The sequence below is a fragment of the Carassius carassius genome, chromosome 12, assembly GCF_963082965.1.
Source record: "Carassius carassius chromosome 12, fCarCar2.1, whole genome shotgun sequence".
NCBI classification, from domain to species: domain Eukaryota; kingdom Metazoa; phylum Chordata; class Actinopteri; order Cypriniformes; family Cyprinidae; genus Carassius; species Carassius carassius.
This window is the reverse complement of record NC_081766.1, coordinates 14,546,620-14,552,363: the sequence shown is the minus strand read 5'-3', so window position 1 is coordinate 14,552,363 and position 5,744 is coordinate 14,546,620.

Below are 5,744 nucleotides of genomic sequence, written 5' to 3'. Positions count from 1 at the left end.
ACATGTCTTCCGTGGGGGGAGATCAATATCTTTACGCAATTACGTCTGCTAAATATATAAAATACAAGAATAACATTATAATTTGTATTACCACAAACGTTTTTTTATTGTTTTTCCAGATCGTTTTTGTATATATATTATGTAGTTTTATTAAACGAAATATAATGCTTATTTCAGTACACCCCTATATTTGTGCAATATGTCACGTTTGTGGGCGACGCGTCATCTTTTACGCGCTTATTTACATAAATTAAAGCGCCAAATATGAAACACTTCTGTCTGTATTGTGACTGTTTCTTCTTTATAACCAACACATTTTAATTAGAAGGCAGTTTACCTTTGAATTTGAATTCTTCTGACGGGTCTGTGATTTGGCTACAGAGTTCTACATTTCGCTGTAGTTTGTTTTTAACTTGAAATAACTAATTTTTTATCATATATAGATTTAGTTACATTTTGGGTAAAGGTAAAAAAAATTAAAGAGCTATTAATAAGACTAATATGATGTAACACGGTTGACAGTGACAACCTAGTGAGACTTAAAGCTACATAAAATTATGTACATGAAAATGTAAAATAAATAAACATAATTAAATAACCTCGACCTTTCATTTCATTATGCACAGGCTAGCTGCATGGGGACAGGCCAGAGAAGACATCTTCATGGATAAGACGTTTATAAATAGGGGACGTTGTTGGTATTTAAAGAACATTTTCTTAAGCTATATTTCTATAATGTGTAAATAAATAAGGTTACAGTAAATCAGCATTTGCAAAGACAGGATTTATTTGTCTTTTTTTCTGCTCCCAGTCATGTTTCATTAGGTCCAATACCAATAATACAACCAGCTAATAAGGTTTTCTGATTTTGTTTGTTTGTTTATTCCCTATCTTTTTGTCTGTGCATGTGTGGCTTTGTTTTGGAGAGCCATATATATATATATATATATATATATATGCTGGAAAATCCACAAAATTTGCTGTAGAATAAATCTAATGTCAACAGGTGAGGGTGTGCATGGGTTATGTGTAGCGGAAGAATATCATGAAGCTCAATTAAGCATTTATTAGTTGTCCTTACTAATATACAGTAGCTTCTCTGTATGCGTGTTTGTTTGCCTTTCACGTTAAAATAGGCTAGGTGCCTCAGAGAATATAATTTCTCCTGTGCAAAAACTGCAGAAAGCAACAATAATAATACAAAATACCCGTCTAACTGTAACACACAGCTCAGTACAGTTGTCTCTCTCACTGGGATGTGATATGGTAACTCTTAACCTATCCATGTGGTCTGCGCCGAGGTGGATACTAGAGAAGCTGCAGTAGCGCAGCGCGGTCACTCCTCTCAGAGAAACACACACTGACGGACAGCGTGTGCTCAGGACATTGTTTTCTACCGAATGTGCTGATACTGCCTTCGCTACAGCAAAAGTGTTCTTGCCTAAAGGTAAGTGGTAATGGAAGAAAACCAATATCCAGCTGTGCTGTGGTGAGGTGCCGTGAATTTGTATGCGCGTAAATGTGTGCCATTTAGTTATGCTGTATTCGTTGAAATAATAAAGTAGGCTAATGTGAATGTCACGTGAAAGTAATGGTCTTTCCAATTCATTAGTACGCTAAGTTAATTTTTATTAACAAATTATATTGCGAATCATAACTAACTTTGCTCACCTTGTGCAACTAATTGTCACCCATAATTTTCTTGTGTGACTGTGTGTGCACGATAACCAGTTTTGCGAATTAGCCTACATTCAAAAAACTGTTATATGTGAGTCGCGCAATGTGCAGAATTCTCTCTCTCTCTCTCTCTCTCTCTCTCTCTCTCTGATACGCATACACTTACATCGTTTCTGCATATGTTAATTGTAGGGCAGCTTGACAAGTGACAGCTGATGCTTAGCATATCAATGCACAATAAACTGCCTTCACAGACCAGTTCAGTAGACACTTCTGTAGCCTACATTTTGATGTAGCTACTTTGAAGATGGATTTTAAGTGTAGAGATGCATTCATGTTGCAAATTATTATTATTTTTTAAATGAACAGCACTTTTGAGAAATATCATTAAAATATAGAATCGCAGATAAAGCTGTTTTATTCTGCATGTCAACTCCACGTTTCGCTGCCATATTGAGATCACATGACCAGCCTCATCTTGCAATTGAATTAATAATATCCTGATAACAACAACAATATTATTTTCTTTGTCTCATGGCTGATGCTTTAGCTAATGGGTCATTCTAATGGGAAAATGTGTCCCAACTGACCTGAGGTCACCTCTATGGATCAGCATGTGCGCAGTCCACTAGACAGTTCAGACAGAATGAGTAAGAGTGTAGATATAAAATGTCCAAACAACAACCAGTCTCTGCTAGACTGATTAAACAAACTGTGACGACCAGCAGCTTCCATGTCACAGATCAAGGAAATATGCCTCTATCCAACGCACAGTGACTGTGGGGAAGAGAACTCACGGAAGTCTGATCACACTACAGTGCATCAGCCAGACCACTTACCAGTATGAACCTCCAACAATGCACAAGAATTCATTGGCATTGAATCCAGGAATGTATTATATAGATGTATATTGCATGAAGCAAAAAAATAGCAAAACAAACATCATGGTTTAACAGCAATAGGTGTCATCAAGTCCAAAACCACCGGTACAGGCACAAATTCAAAACCCACTGAGTGAGAACTAATAAAGTGCTGTATAGGTTTGGCATTTTATATATGCATACAACACAAAACATTTTATGTTTTCTGCGTGGTTTACAAGCACTTGCCTGACACAATTTGAAGGAGCCTTGTGTTACTGAGCAGGTCTGAAATGAACCCTTGTCACCTTATGTTTGAAGGGATCCGCTGCGAAGAATAAGAAGAAGAGACAGTGTGATTAGGATGAGCCCTCCGACGTGGCACTGTTTTAACTGTCATTAAAATAATGTTTCAAAGATGAGAACATCAGCTACGTGAGAGCAAATTATACAGTCTGTTGAATATCTCATATTTGATTAAAGGAAATTAAGTGGTTTATTATGTGGTTTATTTCCCACACGTGCATTTCATTTCTAAAATACTGTCTAAAAGAACAGATTGACACTTGGAGCTGATGTTTGATTTAGACCATTGATCATTGATATTGAAAATAATTGATTCGTTTATTGTGTATGCACATTCAAGCTGAAGGTGTTCTGAATATTTTTATGTTTTACATACATCAGGCATATATCATCCACTACTTGTTTTTCCCTGAAAACCTCATGCCCTTAAGGCGTGGGCCTAAGACAAGAAGGGCTATTTCGGTCATCAATCTTTCCATATTTCACCTTTCCGATTTGACATGTTTATTGTTTCTGCTCATGGATTTCCCAAAGCCATACATGCATGCATGCTTAAAGGGTTAGTTCACCCAAATATTAAAATTATGTCATTAATAACTCACCCTCATGTCCTTCCAAACCCGTGAGACCTCCGTTTATCTTCAGAACACAGTTTAAGATATTTTAGATTTAGTCCGAGAGCTTTCTGTCCCCCCATTGAAACTGTGTGTATGGTCTACTGTCCATGTCTAGAAGGTAATAAAAACATATTCAAAGTACTCCATGTGACATCAGAGGGTCATTTAGAATTTTTTGAAGCATCAAAAATACATTTTGGTCCAAAAATAGCAAAAAATACGACTTTACTCAGCATTTCTTCTCTTCCGGGACTGTTGTGAGAGAGTTCAAAACGAATCACTCAATGTAACCGGATCTTCTTGAACCGGTTCACCAAATCGAACTGAATCGTTTGAAATGGTTCGTGTCTCCAATAAGCATTAATCCACAAATGACTTAAGCTGTTAACTTGTTTAATGTGGCTGACACTCCCTCTGAGTTCAAACAAACCAATATCCCGGAGTAATTAATTTACTCAAACAGTGCACTGACTGAACTGCTGTGAAGAGAGAACTGAAGATGAACACCGAGCTGAGCTAGATAACGAACAAACGATTGACTCGTTCTCGAGTCATGAACCGTTTCTGTCAGACGCATCCGATTCGAGAACCGAGGAGCTGATGATACTGCGCATATGTGATTCAGCGTGAAGCAGACTGACACACAGAGCGTCTGAACTGAACTGTGTTTTTTTTTGGTGATAGATTCTGAACTGACTCTGTGCTAATGTTATGAGCGCGGGTAAACCGAAGGCTTGAATCAAGGGCAATCATCGCCAATGACGTCATTACGTCGAGCGCAAAAGAACCGGTGAACCGTTTTCTTCAACCGGTTTATTGAATCGAACTGTCTGAAAGAACCAGTTTGCGGAAAAGAACTGAACTTCCCATCACTAATGGTGATCCGAAAACTGATGCAACTGGATCTTGACTCGAGAACGAGTCAATCGTACGTTTGTTATCCGGCTCGGCTCGGTGTTCATCTTCAGTTCTCTCTTCACAGCAGTTCAGTCAGTATACTGTTTGAGTAAATGAATTACTCTGGGATATTGGTTTGTTTGAACTCAGAGGGAGTGTCAGCCACATTAAAAAAGTTAAGAGCTTAAGTCATTTGTGGATTAATGTTTATTGGACACGTGAACCGTTTCAAACGATTCAGTTCGATTTGGTGAACTGGATCAAGAAGAACCGGATATCACTACACTGCAGTGAACTCTCTCACAACAGACAAGGAAGAGAAGAAAATGCTGAGTAAAGTCATAGTTTTTTCTATTTTTGGACCAAAATGTATTTTCTAACTGTAAAATGTAAATGTAAAATTCTAACTGACCCTCTGATGTCACATGGACTACTTTGATGATGTTTCTATAACTTTTCTGGACATGGACAGTATACCGTGCATACACTTCCAACTGAGGGACAGAAAGCTCTCGGACTAAATCTCAAATATCTTAAACTGTGTTCCAAAGATGAACGGAGGTCTTACGGGTTTGGAACAACATGAGGGTGAGTTATTAATTACATAATTTTTATATTTGGGTGAACTAACCCTTTAATCAGTTTGACCAGTTTTTTACACAGACATTTTTGACAAAGCGAAATTACATCTTGAGGAGATTCCAGTGGCAGATTCATTATGGAGTCACAAAGCATGATGAACTATTGTGTCATGAAGGAATACGTGCTGTAAAATATTGATGTATAAGCACCTGTAGTAAAATTTGGATTTAAGCTTTTCACTCACATTAAATATGAATAAATTATCAAAGATTTAATTAGATTTTGCTCCCAGCAAGATGCATATCATCAGATCTACCTTAGTATACATTTCAATGTCAGCTCTGCCACACCAGAGATGGCGAATGGCATATTTTCTCTGGCATGGCATTTCAGCTAAAAATATGTTTTATTATGTTAAAAAATGCTGTGCTTAAGGGTATATGTACACAACAAAGATGGTAGTACAGTTGAAAAAGTGTTCTGTACAAATGACAACATTGTCAAAACAATCCTAGTGCACACAGATCTTGCGAAAATGATTGAAAACGTTGTATTATGCATGCAAAGCCAGTAGTTGGCGATGCTACTTTGTAAAGAAACACTACAAGCATGTGTATATATATATATTCATAGACTGGACACATAATAAGCATGTGTATGATATCACCGTTTTCACAAATTCACATTTTCGTAGTTTCGTAAATGATCAGAGTATCATTTTCAAAGACGTGCACTTTGAAACTTGTTTACAAAAGTTTGCAGCTGAATTTTTAAGAGTCTGTTTTCTCACTTTTTACAGCTGTTG